Below are 11,679 nucleotides of genomic sequence, written 5' to 3'. Positions count from 1 at the left end.
CACGTTTTGCCGCCGCGCCCGCACTGGGGATCGGGAATCCGGGGGTGCAAGCAGAACCCAGGAATCCCGGCTTGAGGATGTGGGCCCGGGAGAGTTGTGGGTTTGCAGGACAGTTACTTGGAGGGAAGCCGAAATTTGGCCCACGAGCTTGTTAGCTGGACCCCGTGCTGGATTGGGCCCTGAGAAGTAGATCTTTTTAAATAATTATACGGGTAGGTTCACGACCCTTCACGACCCCTTACGTGGACAGTCCCACCTTAAAGCTGTCACTTAACCACTGAGGTTGTGTCTCATTCATTCGCAAGCCCCTGAGATAATTGCACACCCCTTGGTGCATAGGAGCCCAGACGCATGTGAACATCTGTATGAGGTGACTAATGTATACATCCCCACTTGATGGTGCTGTCACTTTTCATCTCTTTCTTAGCAAAAGCCAACATCAATTTTTACTCTGTGAAGACCGAGATAAGCTAAAATGGCTTCACGCCCCCTTTCCCTAGTCACCCTGCAAATGTTGTGGAAAATGATCTCTTTTTATCCCATGTAAACTGGAACAATACGCACACTTTCATTTATTTCATAAACATCCCTTTGGCACCTACCATGTCTTCTTTTAAGATGGGTTCCTGCCCAAGGATTCAATGACTGTTCCAGACAGCAAGTCCTGACCTGGGAGGAGTCACAGAATGCTGCACCTTGGACCCGGCCCTAACAAATGCCAGTGCTGGCTGGGGGGCGGGGCAGAAGCCACCAGGAACCGTCTGAAAATGTGTACCGGTTTCCTATGCAGTAAGAAACTCACACTTTATTAAGCTCTGCGATGTCTAAGACACCTCTCTACACTTTTCTGAGGAAGAGGCAATGCGTTTAAGATCAAGGGGATTAATTTAATTAAAGGTTTAAATTTAGCCCTGGTACTAATGGGTAACTGTACATTGAAATTCCACTCCACTTCAAGTTCAGGAAAGTAAATTGAGTAATGTAGAGCAAATACACCCTGTATAGAGATGGGCAGCCAACTTGGAGTATATGAGATATGGGTGAGTTTCAGGTTACATTTGCTTAGGACAAACAGGCATGTGGCCCTTTGCATGAAAAAAATTGCTCATATTTTATTTTATGCCGTTTTTAGGCCTTTGAAACAGTGGAGAGTGGGATCCATCCTTACAGCAGCTAAGTCAAAGCTTGGTGACCAGCTCTGTGAAATTTCATTAATTATTTTGTTTAACTACCTTGAAACTTCCAAGAGGCTTTATTACCATTAACTTAATTTGCATGACCACTGGCCTGGTTGTGCCGGGAAGCAGCAGTAAATTAAAGACACCCCATGAACTATTTCTTATCACAAAAGTGATAAATGTTAATTGCACAACATTTAGAGAATAAGGTAAGTAAAGAAATTTGGATTTTTTTAAAGTTTATTTATTTTGAGAGGGAGACAGCACATGTGCGGGAGGGCAGAGTGAGTGAGAGAGAGAGGGAGGGAAAGAAAATCTCAAGCAGGCTGCAAGCTCTCAGCACAGAGCCCCACTCTGGGCATGAGCTGAAATCAAGAGGCAAGGCTTAACCAACTGAGCCACCCAGGTGCCCCAGTGAAGAGAAGTTTTAATTAAAAAGAACCACTAATGATTTCATCTGCTACAGGGTTAACTTAAACTTTTTATTTCTGTCCTGTATTTTTAAACAAGTGAAAGCACACAGTTCATATCTTAGGATTTTTGCTTGCTGTGTTGCAGTCATCTTTTCATTTAGAATATTCTTCTACAGAATGATTTTAATGACTAATAGTGTTCAATTTAATGAAGAGATTATAGAGATTATAGTTTTTAGACCTATACCCTAGGGGCACCTGGCTCAGTCAGAAGAGCATCTGACTGTTGATCCTTGGGTTGTGAGTTCAAGCCCCATGTTGAATGTAGAGATTACTTAAATAAATAAGATGTTCAAAAAATGATAAAAATAAACCTGTACCCTACATTGAACATTTAGGTTGTTTCCAGTTTTGCTTTTATAAAGAGTGTGGTGATGCCTTCCTTTGTTTTTCTAAGTCTTGCTACCATCCAATATTTTCTTAGGCTAAATAAATACAGAAGCAAATGGTGTATCATGCTTTTAAGGCGTCCCGTCCAGAAAGGCTGCCCCAGTCTGCTTCCTCACACTCTTGCCAGCAACATCAATTTTTTCATTAATATTCATTTCTTTGTCCATTTGACATAACTCTTTGCCTATTTTAAGTGTCAAACATGCAAACTAATTTCAAGTACTTATTAAGGCATCAAGCAAGAATCAATATTTTATTTAACCAACACACTGTTCCGGTGCTCAATCCTCTTATAGGGATCATGAGAGAGAAGGTTTACTGCTCACCTACTGTGTGCCAGCCACAGAATACTTCTAATCCTTTGCACTCTGCAAGGAAGGGGTGGTGGTGTGTGGTTATCAATATTTACAGATGCGGCTCAGTAAAATTAAATAATTTGCCCAATGACACCCAGCTCTTACACTGGGCCAGTGTACAAACTGGTCTGATTCTAAGACCCATACATGGTCCTGCGCCCTCTGCTGGTAAGGATGTATGATGGGGGAGTGCATCTCCAGATTTAATCTATTTGTACTTAAAAGTCAACTGTAATGAAAATAGTACAAAATTTGGAGGAAGAGGATATCTGAGTTTCAGGAGCAAGTCTCTTAACCTCTCCAACCCAATATTCTCAGCAGGCTATTCTGAGATACAAATGAGACTACTCATGAAGCATTTTAATAAATCTTAAAGTACCTTTAACAACGTCTGTTGTTGGGGTTCCTGAGTAGCTCAGTTGGTTGAGCCCCAGTGTCAGCTGAGGTCATGATCTCGAGGCCTGGTTTGTGAGATGGAGCCTGGTCAGGCTCTGGGCTGACAGCGTGGAGCCTGCCTGGGATTCTCTTTCTCCCTCTCTCTCTCTGCCCCTCCCCTGCTTGTGCTTGCTCTCTCTCTCTCAAAATAAATAAATAAACTCAAAAAAATAAAATTAAAATTTTTTAAATTGTCAGTTGTTATTTATACCAACCCAATCAACCTACTCCCTGAATTATTCCAAATTCACTTATTTTTCACCTATTTAATCACTAATTAAATATTATTGAGCAACTTCTATGTACATCGCACCACCTTGCACCAAAAACAAAAAAAGAAGCGTGGCCCTTTGCCCTTGTGCCTTCTATAGCAAAACTGGGGGAAGCAAAAGCTCAGGACACATTTAAATAAAAATGCAAGGCAGACTCCTATTAAGTGATCCATCAAAGGAGCAGTCACACCGGTACTGTGAATGTTATCAAAATATGAAAAGGACCTTTTTATTTGAGATGAGGACTGTGGGGGTGGCCTCAGGCAAGATCCCGGATTTCAACCAACCTGGATGCTAAGGAGGCAAGGAGGGGACACTTTAGGAAGAGGAAGTTCTGCATACAAATTCCGAGAAGACTGTGGGCACAGAGGACTAGAACTTGAAATGTAATTCTTGGTTACAATGTAATTTTTTTGGTTTTAGGGTCCCCCCCACACTTACTTTTATATTGCTCCTTTCCAGTGCCCATTCTAAAAACTTTTTGTATGCAACCAACAGTTTTGATTGACATGCACAGGAGTCAATTTTAAAAAGAAAGAAAAAGAACCTACAAGTAATCACTAACCCTTAAAAAAATAATTTTTGCAGGGGGCACCTGGGTGGCTCAGGTGGTAAGCAACCAACTTGGGCTCAGGCCATGATGTCACAGTTCTTAGCTCAGAGCCTGGAGTCTGCTTCAGAGTCTGTGTCTCCCTCTCTCTCTGCCCCTCCCCTGCTCATGCACTGTCTGTCTCTCAAAAATAAACATTAAACAGTTCTTTCAACAATTTTGCAGAGCAAGAAGTCTGAAAATTAGCTTAGAGATGACAGTGGATATCACTCCTAACAAAAACCATCTGACACTGTGGAAATAACAAGGGGCTGTGATGCCAGTTTAGGCTGTTACAAATTTGTAATCTCTGGGGCCTCCAGCTTAGGAAAATTAGAAACTTTTTGCATTGGTTGCTTCATCTCTAAGGGTAGGTTTAGTAATATTTTACCTTGCAGAGTTATGAGGATTGGTGATAATGTAAATTATATAACTAGCAGAGTATCTTAAGTAGGTAGCTATTAGTAGAAAAATGCAAAATATAGAAGGCGCACACAACAAAGGCCGGGTTTTTTTGGTTCTAGGTTTTTGCAGTTTTCACTAATCCTGCCAGACAGGCAAAACCACAAGAAACGTCAGATGCAGGCTCCAGTTCAGATCAGATTATTTTACTGCATGTTCCATACAAGTGCCGCCGCTACCCACTGCTAGAACTCACACCTAAACTAGTAGATCTAAAATACAGGCACGGCGCCAGTGAGAGACCTGCTGCTTTCCTCCATCAAATCAAAGTTAGATGGCCAAGACTAGAAACAGAGAATGCCTGAAGAGGTGGTCCTCAGCACCCCAGCTCTTCTCCCTGAAATCTCCCTTCCCCATGGGGACTTCTGATCATTTCTGTCAGCCAAGGAGAAAGGCAGGTAGATGAGAGGTGTCCCTGTTTTCCCCTTTGACAATTCAGCATAGATACTTTATTTTTCTTCCTTAATTTCTCCAAGACATCTGAGACCAGATGCAACACTTAAAAAGACTTGACTAGGGGGGCGCCTGGGTGGCTTAGTCGGTTAAGCGTCCGACTTTCGCTTAGGTCATGATCTCGCGGTTCGTGGGTTCGAGCCCCGCGTCGGGCTCTGTGCTGACTGCCAGCTCAGAGCCTGGAGCCTGTTTCAGTCTGTGACTCCCTCTCTCTCTGGCCCTCCCCTGCTCATGCTGTCTCTCTATCTCCTAGAAATGAATCAAAACATGAAAAAAAAAATTGAAAAAAAAAAAAAAGACTTGACTAGGGTCACCTGAGGGGCTCAGCCCGTAGGACGTCTGACTCTTGATCTCAGCTCAGGTCTTGATCTCAGAGTGTTCAAGCCCCATGTTGGGCTTTGCGCTGGGCATGAAGCATATTTAAAAAGAAAGAGAGACTTGACCAGAAGCTCAGGGATATTTAATGAAGAATTGAAGTCAGTGAGTAACAAAGAGGCATATATAGCAGCTTATAAATTGTGACTTACTCATAGTCCTCATCCCAGTATTTCCTAAATGCTAGGTTCTGGGTTGGGTTCTGTGAGTACCAAGGAAAACAGGCTGTGATCCTGTCCTGGAGCCCTCAGTCTGATGGCAGAGAAAGCCACATCCATATTGTCACCAAAAATACATCGAAGTATTTAAAGGAAAGAGCTGTATGCATAGGATTCGACTAAACCCCAGCATACCTCCCAGAACGGAGGCTATTTCAGCCTTTGCCCTTCCCACCACCCACCTAAGGCCGCCTCCTCTCCCTACACGGGAGATGCCCACTGTGTTCCTGCTACTTTTTCCAAGTCTCCTTGTCCCACCTGAGGTCCCGCCCTTCCCTCAGGGCTTGGTACCAGCAGCCCCTGACACTGTCCACACCTAGGCTCACATAAGATCATTTTGCTTCCAGGCCCCTCTCGCTATGTGGAGGAAAGAGGGAGAATATTTTACTGCAGTCCCTGCCTAGGGTGGTGTAGGGCCTCCAGGCTCTTATAACTTGTATGAGAAGTTGAGAAAAATAGGTGATGGGGCACATCCATGGACTGTAAGAACAGTCACGTAAGCCTGTGTTACTAATTTATGAAGGACAATAGTTCAAGCCAAGAATGGATTTAGATACCTCGTTAATCTGGGGAGGTGTGTTTCAGTAACTCTTCCTCATCTCCACTAGGTGTTTAGATTTCCAAAGACAATGATGCAAATGCATTTTCTCTTCCAATTCCTCTGACCCATCAGAAATCTCCACTGGATACAGCCCAGCAAACTGTAAGGGAGAAGGGATAGCCGTGTAGGGTGAAGTGGCCTGTCACACTAGCCCACCATGAGAAGGGCATAGGCTTGAGTTTGCAAATTCCAACTCTCTCACTTTGGTGGGGGATGCTTTTCCCCCCGTATACTACCCCAGCCTCTGTCCTCTCTCTGCAAGCAAAAACAGCTCCCTGCCCTCCGCGGCTTCTCTTCCCCCAAGTTCACCTCTCTGCCCTGCATACCTGCTGAGTTCTGTGGTTCAGGTTGTGCAGATTGTTGTGTTAATCCTCAAGTCAGTTTTCTAGGTGTGCAGGATGGTTTAGTGTTGATCTGGCTGTAATGCATGGACGTGAGACGCAAAAAAACTTCCAATCTGTTCCGCCATCTTGCCTCCTCCCAACTCTCTCACTAACTCTGTGACCCCTGAGCCTCAACGTCTCCATCTCAAGGCTGAAGCAAGTTCTGTCTGTCTTGCATGGTTATTGTGCAGATTAGAACCAGACCATGTGTAAAACACTTGCTAAGTGTCTAGCCCATAGTGGGTGATTATTGAGTGCTGGCTGTTGTCATTATACAAGGAGCCCAAGAAGCACACCGTTGAGCAAGTGGGCAGAGGAGGACACGGCAGAAACTGGCATCAGACTGTGTTAGGAAAATACATTTCACATGCTCCATGAAATGTCCTCAGGCTTCCAAAAGGGTAGTGTTCTTGCCCATAATGCCACCCATCATCCAACTGTGGAGTTTTTATAGTATTAGTATTTTAAAGAAACACACTGAATTTTCTTTGTTGTATTACCCTTATACTTAAGTCATAGCAAACTCCTAGCTTTATTGTCTGAAAAGAATACAATTTTTTTAAGTTTATTTATTTTTGAGAGAGAGAAAGAGAAAGAGACCGAGCATGAGCAGGGGAGGGGCAAAAAGAGGGAAGGAGAGAAAGACACAGAATCTGAAGCAGGCTCCAGGCTCTGAGCTCTCAGCACAGAGCTCAAGGTGGGACTCAGACTCATGAGCCTTGAGATCATGACCTAAGCCAAAGTCGGATGCTTAACCGACTGAGCCACCCAGGCACCCCTGTAGGAATACATTTTTTATTATACTGGTGTATATGCATAGCCAGCCCATGAACAAAAAGAAAGCATTTCTCATGCAATCACAGGGGCAGAACATGCAACTGACATATGGTCTGCATGCACAGGCCTCCAGGCATACCAGCATTATTTTTTAGTGTTTGCATTTGTTCAAGTCATTCTCACATCAGAGTGGGATGGATATAGCCAGATTCTGGGGGAGAGGGCACCACTTTGCCTGCCTCTGGGAAGTTCAGCTGGACTAACTGGTGATCCATGGTAACCTTGACTGTTAAATGGGCAGACCACATGAAGAAACAGAGCCCGGCACACAGAAATGCAAATACCAGGTAATTACTTGAAAGAAGGATGATTGAGAGTGATGAGTACCTGTACTGCTGGTGGTTCAACTGGTACAACCTTTCTGGGAAGTCTGGCAACAATATGTATGAAGAGTTTTGGGTTTTTTTTTAATGTTTTTGTTGTTGTTTTGTTTTTTTTGTTTTCTGAGAGAGAGACGCCGTAAGCAGGGGAGAGTCAGAGAGAGAGGAAGATACAGACTCTGAAGCAAGCTCCAGGCTCTGAGCTGACTGTCAGCATAGAGCCCGACGCCGGGCTCAAACCCATGAACCGTGAGATCATGACCTGAGCCGAAGTCGGACGCTTGACTGACTGAGCCACCCAGGCACCCCTGTATGAAGAATTTTAAAAAGTTAGTGATTGAAAGCATGATTTTCAGGGTCATACTGGCTAGGTTAAATTTTGGCCTTACTATCATGGCTTTGAGCATACAGAGCAAATAATTGATTTGTGCTTCAGCATTGTCATCTGTGAAATGGGAATATCTACTTTATAGCATTATTATAATGGATTCAATACACTAACAGTGCAGGTAAATGCTTGGTACCTAGTAAACACTCCAGAAATGTAGCTGTTATTTTTTAAAAAATGTTTATTTATTTATTTGCGAGAAAGAGAGGCAGAGAGAAAGGGAGATAGAGAACCCCAAGCAGGCTCCGTGCTGTCAGCACAGAGCCTGATGCAGGGCTCAAAACTCACAAACTGTGAGATCGTGACTTGGGAGCCAAGATCGAGAGTTGGATGCTTAACCGACTAAGCCACCCAGGTGCCCTTATTTTTTATTTTTATTTTTAAGTAGGCTCCACACCCAACATGGGGTTTTCAAGACCCTGAGATGAAGAGTTGCATGTTCTATCAACTGAGCCAGCCAGGCATCCCAGAAATGCAGTTACTGTAATAATCCTAAGAAGCTATTGAGAAACAAGGTCAAAGATTTATGCACAAAAATATTCATTGCAGCATTATTTTAAGTAAAGAAAACTTGAGAAAAGAAACCCTTGATGTGAACATTGGAAATACTAAGAAAATTACGGTTCACTCAAACAATGGGATATTGTGCTTCTACTTTTGAAAAAAATTATCTTTACTAAGCTTCCTTAATGACATGAAAAATGGTTTTTGAAACAATGCTAAGCAAATAAAGTGGAAACCAGATAGATCACAATATCTCAAATGAACCTCAGTGAATGGGATTGTTGTATTAAATACTAATATGTGTCTAAAGGCTACATTGTGACCAGAAGTTAAATCACTGGCTAACAGGCTTATGATGATTTTTATATGCGCCTTTTTGCTTATCTAAGTATAAATAAGCATATGGTCATAGGAACCGCTTCTTCTCAATTAACAATTTAAAAAAATATGTTTCAACGCACGGAAATAAGTTATGGAATAAAATGTGCCCAAACAAATGGTGAAATCATTGGGGACTTTTTTTCAGTTTCTTTAGGGATACTTGGTGACATCTAGCTTTCCCTAAAACTGGGGTAGGGTGTGGTTAGGCAGAGAGGAGAAGGAAATGCCTTTCGGCGAGGGGACTAAGTGTGAAGGAAGGATCAGAGAAGAAAGTACGATTTGGAAGGGGCTGGCAATGAGTGCACCTGCCTGAACAGCTACTTTAAAAGAGTTATCAAAGTGAATGATGGGATATAAGGTTGAAAAACAGTATATAGGGCCAGATCATGAGAACCCTAAATCTAAAATAAGAATTTTGAAGGGCACCTGGCTAGCTCAGTGGGTAGAGCATGTGACTCTCGATTTCGGGGTTGTAAGTTTGAACCCCACGTTGGGTGCAAAGGTTACTTAAAAAATATAATCTTAGAGGCCCCTGGGTGGCTCCGTTGGTTGAGCATCTGACTCTTGATTTTGGCTCAGTCATGATCCCAGGATCATGAGTTTGAGCCCTGTGTTGGACTCCGTGCAGGGTATGGAGCCTGCTTGAGATTCTCTCTCTTTCCCTTTCCCTCTACCCTTCCCCCACCCCATCCCCTCTTCCCCCCTCAAAAAAAAAAAATAAATAAAACCTTAAAAATAAATAAATAAATAAATAGATAAATAAGGACTTTGAATCTATGGGTAGTAGAGAGCCATAGAGGATTTTTAAACAAGAAGTAACGTGTTGAAAGCCAAACTGATGGTGCATTAATTTGACAAATGTGCATATGGGGTTGAACAGAAAGTCTGAAAGAACAGAGAGGGTTTTCTATTCATCCTTCTGTTTATATGTTTATCTATTCAGCATGCACTGGGCTCCTGCTCTGTGTGCTGGGCAGTCAGAGTAAGGTAAGAGCCGAGGACTCAAAGAGTTAACAACCTGCTGAGAAAATTGAAGAAGCAGAGCAAAGGTGGGTTCCCTTTTATGTGCAGGCCCTAAAATGGTCATTTCTACATACTAGTTTATTGAATTCTCATCGCCCTGCTATCTATCCTGTCTGATGGATGAAGAAACAGCCTCAAAAAAGTTAAGCATGGTGACGTGCCTCTGGTCACACAGCTGATCCCTGGATAGTTCTTTCTGTAATAGCTTAGGGTGAAGGCCTGCGTCAGCAGGGGACAGAAGAATCCTAGGGGTCAAAGAGGCCCCACAGAGAAGGTGATATTTGAACTTGGACTGCAGTATACAAGTGAGATGGGACATTTGGGGTCATGCAAAGGCACAATGGCAATAACATTAGGACTCTATTACAACAGGCAGTAAAACTTGGAATTGGCAGAGGGAATGGAAAAGAAGGGTCAAATGCAATACACATTAAGGAGAAACTACAGCTTGGTGGGGGAGGGGGGGCAGGCAGCTGTAATTCCTGAAAGAACCGAGACTACTCTAGGGAGAAGAGAATATATGAGAGGATAAAATGCTGGCTTAATTTTGTTTTTTTAAATATTTTATTTATTTCTGAGAGAGAGAGACAGCATGAACAGGGGAGGGTCAGAGAGAGAGGGAGACACAGAATCTGTAACAGGCTCCAGGCTCTGAGCTGGCAGCACAGGGCCGACGTGGGGCTCGAACCCACGAACTGTGAGATCATGACCTGAGTCGAAGTTGGACGCTTAACCGACTGAGCCCCCCAGGCGCCCCAATGCTGGCTTAATTTTGGCATGAGTTCCAGTCCTCCACCATTACACGGTGGCCTAATGGAAAAGCTAAGAAGATATTTTTCTAAATCACAACTTTATTTGTCTTTATCAGACTGAAAGAGAAGTGGGCTTTAGGTTTGTCCGGGCATAGCCTTTAATGTTACAGATGGGCTCATGGGATGCCTGGCTGAGAACACTGGCCGATGGATCCCCTGCGATAATCACACACTCAATTTGCCCTCTGAGACACGCCTTGAAGCTGAAACAGAATCCTGGCCCCTGTTTGGGACACGCTCCAGGGATGCTTGGGAAAGAAACCCTTCTGGGATCAGACCCTGTTCAGCCATTTCCCGGGATCTCTTTGAGCACAACTCAGTTCTTTTTGACAGAAACCCTGTCAAAGCAGCTTACGGAGAATTGATCCTAAAGATCTAGGGAAGTCAGGAGGAACACACAACAGGGAAGCCGCTGAAGGCTGGCCGGGACTGCAGAGAACCATGGGCATGAGTGCTGGGGAACTCGCCCTTTCTTGTCCAACCTTCTCGGGTGCCGATTCAGGCTCCATCTCCCTCTACATATTACGGTCCTCTGCTTCTTTCCATGGGCAAGAAATGTGGCCACAGTTCCCCCCTTTATAACTTACAGAGCCTGGCCCCTCCAGGTTTCCTTTCAAGGATAGGAAGAAAGACTGATGGGCAAAGCTTGTGCGGAGCTGGTCCTGACCACCCCCGCTACCCCCCACCCCCCGCAAGCTTGGCAAACAGGTGCCAGCTTCTGGAGGCAGATGGATGGTGGGTGGGGGCGGCCAATTCCCAGAAGGGAAGCGCAGGGCAAATAAAACAGTAGGGGTCTAGCCTATTGGGGCACTTTCTTAACTTCTCTAGGCTTAACTTTCTTTTCTTTCTTTCTTTTCTTTTCAATTTTTCTTTAATGTTTACTTTTTGATAGAGAGAGGGAGACAGAGCACAAGTGGGGGAGGGGCAGAGAGGGAGGGACACATAGAATCCGAAGCAGGCTCCAGGCTCTGAGCTGTTAGCACAGAGCCCAATGCGGAACTCAAACCCAGGAACTGTGAGATCATGACCTGAGCCAAAGTCAGACACCCAACCAATTGAGCCATCCAGGCACTCTTCTAGGCTTAATTTTCTTGCTTGGAAAATGGAGATACACTATCTACCTTGGAGGCTCTTATCTGAAGATCAAAGAAGACTTAAAAAAAATGTAGGGGATATTCAAACTTCCCACCAAGTGCTCCTACAGACAGAAGGGAGAGCTCCTAAATGAG

General features: G+C 43.9%; 1 protein-coding gene across 1 annotated transcript in view; it reads right to left on the bottom strand.

Moving 5' to 3' along the window:
* CABLES1 (Cdk5 and Abl enzyme substrate 1) overlaps window positions 1–5,777 on the bottom strand; it is a 119,420-nt gene extending 113,643 nt beyond the window's left edge. The window contains exon 1 of the mRNA XM_077778070.1: window positions 5,759–5,777. The gene's annotated coding sequence lies outside the window, so the exon portion shown is untranslated. The remainder of the gene's footprint in view (window positions 1–5,758) is intronic.
* Window positions 5,778–11,679: the final 5,902 nt, after the last annotated feature.

This window comes from Crocuta crocuta, unplaced genomic scaffold (assembly GCF_008692635.1).
Source record: "Crocuta crocuta isolate KB4526 unplaced genomic scaffold, BGI_CrCroc_1.0 scaffold26, whole genome shotgun sequence".
NCBI lineage: Eukaryota > Metazoa > Chordata > Mammalia > Carnivora > Hyaenidae > Crocuta > Crocuta crocuta.
Note: the sequence above shows the minus strand (reverse complement) of the source record. Positions and strands in the feature narration are given on the sequence as shown.